This window comes from Elephantulus edwardii, unplaced genomic scaffold, assembly GCF_000299155.1.
Source record: "Elephantulus edwardii isolate Elephantulus edwardi_28Jun2011 unplaced genomic scaffold, EleEdw1.0 scaffold00104, whole genome shotgun sequence".
In the NCBI taxonomy this organism is placed as follows: domain Eukaryota; kingdom Metazoa; phylum Chordata; class Mammalia; order Macroscelidea; family Macroscelididae; genus Elephantulus; species Elephantulus edwardii.
This window is the reverse complement of record NW_006399854.1, coordinates 2,162,665-2,165,068: the sequence shown is the minus strand read 5'-3', so window position 1 is coordinate 2,165,068 and position 2,404 is coordinate 2,162,665.

Sequence of the window (2,404 nt, the reverse complement as noted above, 5' to 3'; positions counted from 1 at the left end):
TTTGTGCTTCTAGTTATATTTACTCCCAAATATTTTATCTTGTGATTAGCTATTGTGAAGGGCATTGTTTTTCTTAGCTCCAGCTCTGTATTCTCTGTCATTGTAGAGAAATCCAACTGATATCGTATGTTAATCTTGTATCCTGCTACTTTGCTGAATTGATCAACTATGTCCAATAGTTTTCTAGCTGAGTCTTTAGGATTTTCTAAGTATACTATCATGTCATCTGCATAGAGGGATAATTTTACCTCCTCTTTGCCAATCTGTATACCTCTTATGTCTTTCTCTTGTCTTATTACTATCGCTAAGATTTCCAATACAATATTGAATAAGAGAGGAGATAATGGACATCCTTGCCTAGTTCCTGTTCTTAAAGGGAATGCCTTTAACCTCTCTCCATTGAGAGCAATGTTAGTTCTCGGGTTTTCATAAATACTTTTTACTATATTGAAGAAATTCCCCTCTAGTCCTATTTTGTTGAGTGTTTTCATCAGAAAAGGGTGTTGGATTTTGTCAAAGGCCTTTTCTGCATCGATTGATAGGATCATGTGGTTCTTGTTCTTTGCTTTGTTAATATGATTAATTACATTAATTGTTTTTCTTATGTTGAACCATCCTTGCATGTCTGTTATGAATCCCACTTGGTCATGATGGATTATTTCTTTGATGTATCGTTGAATTCTATTGGCCAATATTTTATTCAGTATTTTTGCATCTATGTTCATAAGAAATATTGGCCTATAGTTTTCTATTTTGGTGGTGTCCTTTCTTGGCTTTGGTATCAAGGATATGTTTGCTTCATAGAATGAGTCTGGGAGAATTCCATCTTTTTCTATTTTCTGAAATAGTTTATATAGAATTGGTAACAGTTCTTCTCTGAATGTTTGATAAAATTCGCTTGTAAATCCATCTGGTCCAGGATTTTTTTTTGTTGGAAGTTGTTGTATTACCTTTTCAATTTCTTCTTTTGTAATGGGTCTGTTAAAATGTTCAATTTCAGTTTGTGTCAGTTTAGGTAGATTGTGCGTTTCTAAGTATTAGTCCATTTCCTCTAGATTTTCATATTTGTTTTTGTATAGTTTTTCATAATATTCAAATGTTAACTTTTTAATTTTAGTTGGGTCTGTTGTGATGTTGCCTGATCCATCTCTTATTTGGATTATTTGTTTCTTCTTCTTTTCTTTTGTGAGTTTTGCTAATGGTTTGTCAATTTTATTGACCTTTTCAAAGAACCAACTCCTAGTTTTGTTGATAGCTTCAATTGTTTTTCAATTTTCTATTTCATTTATCTCTGCTCTAATTTTTATAATTTCATCAACTGCCTTTTTTAAACAGATGGCACAACTTTGCTCATTGAGACTTAGGAAGACTTGAAACATTTGCTGCAGAAGTTCAAGGACTGCAGTCTTTACTATGGATTGCATCTCAACTTCAAGAAAACAAAGATTCTTACCAACAGGCCAATAGGCAGCATCATGATAGATGAAAAAAAGATTGAAGTTGTTAACAATTTCATCTTGCTTGGATACGCAGTCAACACCTTTGACACCAACAGTCAGTAAATCAAAAGATTAATTGCAGTGGAAAAATCTGCTGTCCAGGTCCACTCCTGACTACTGAAGAGCAGCATTGTCATTCTGGAGATTAAAGTGCACCTGCTTGATGCCATGGTCTTCTCAATTACTTTCTGTACATTAGAGAGCTGGATAATGACTAAGGATGATTCAAGAAGAATCGGTGCTGGAAAAGAGTCTTGTGCATACTATGGAATGCCAAAGCCAACAGGTCTGTCCTGGAGAGAGTGAAACTGGATTGCTTCTTGAAAACATGAATTTTTAAACTCCATACTTGAGCATGTTGCCAAGAGGGACTAGTCCTTGCAGAAGGACATCATTCTTGGAAGTTTGGAGGGTCAGTGCAGGAGAGGAGGACCCTGGATGAAAAGGATAACACAGTAACTGTGGGACTGGAGTCAGATGTGTCAGAGATGGTGAGGTTGGCTCAGAATAGGGCAGGGTTCAGAGCCATTTTTCATAGGGTTTCTATGAGTTGTAGTCCAATCAATGGCACCTAACAACAACGTATGTAAACTATCTTCCTAGAGATGGGAAGGCTATAGGACATAAGTTTTTATTAGGTGCCATTGAATCTGGTCCAGTTCATAGTTACCTTATGCCTTAATAATCATATTGACGTCCTACCCAGGCCTGCACCATTTTCATAATCTGTGTTTAGGCCGATTTTAGTTGCTATAACAGTGCATTTCCTTGAGGGTCTTCCTCTCCTTCACTCTCACACACCATGGTAGTGTTGGAACAAATGTATAGCTGAGTCTCCATCAGGTTTCCAAGGCTATAAATTGGTTGGAACAAATGTATAGCTGAGTCTCCATCAGGTTTCCAAG